Source organism: Penaeus monodon, chromosome 20 (assembly GCF_015228065.2).
Source record: "Penaeus monodon isolate SGIC_2016 chromosome 20, NSTDA_Pmon_1, whole genome shotgun sequence".
Taxonomy (NCBI): Eukaryota; Metazoa; Arthropoda; class Malacostraca; order Decapoda; family Penaeidae; genus Penaeus; species Penaeus monodon.
The window spans coordinates 2853739-2854025 of record NC_051405.1 but is presented as its reverse complement, the minus strand read 5'-3'; the positions used below and the strand labels follow the sequence as shown (position 1 = coordinate 2854025).

General features: G+C 33.4%; 1 protein-coding gene and 1 long non-coding RNA gene across 2 annotated transcripts in view; both read left to right on the top strand.

The window, feature by feature from the left end:
* The window catches only part of LOC119585589 (calcium-transporting ATPase sarcoplasmic/endoplasmic reticulum type-like), a gene marked incomplete in the record, with an annotated part of 14749 nt that overhangs the window by 12614 nt on the left and 1848 nt on the right, over positions 1-287 (top strand).
* Positions 1-287, top strand: part of LOC119585591 — a 3883-nt gene that overhangs the window by 2755 nt on the left and 841 nt on the right. The window lies entirely within an intron of this gene.

The following is a 287-nucleotide window of genomic DNA, read 5'->3' as shown; positions in this document are numbered from 1 at the left end:
GAGTGCTGTTAGAAATAATATAGAGAAGAGGCATATCTCATACCACGTGAAAAGCTTAATATGCTAGCTTTATAGTTGCTTTCTAGCTTAATGGCTTAAATAGACCATGCTCCTGAATCTCTGTTTGTATATGAACTTTAATATGTACAGACCATTTCAGCAAAGTTTTCCAGAATCCAGTTCTCGCAGATGGTCACTAAGTTCAAGCAAACTGTAATAATATGCAAAAGAAATCTGCCATGTTAAGTCAATGTGGTGTACTAATATTAATAATGAAAATTTATGTC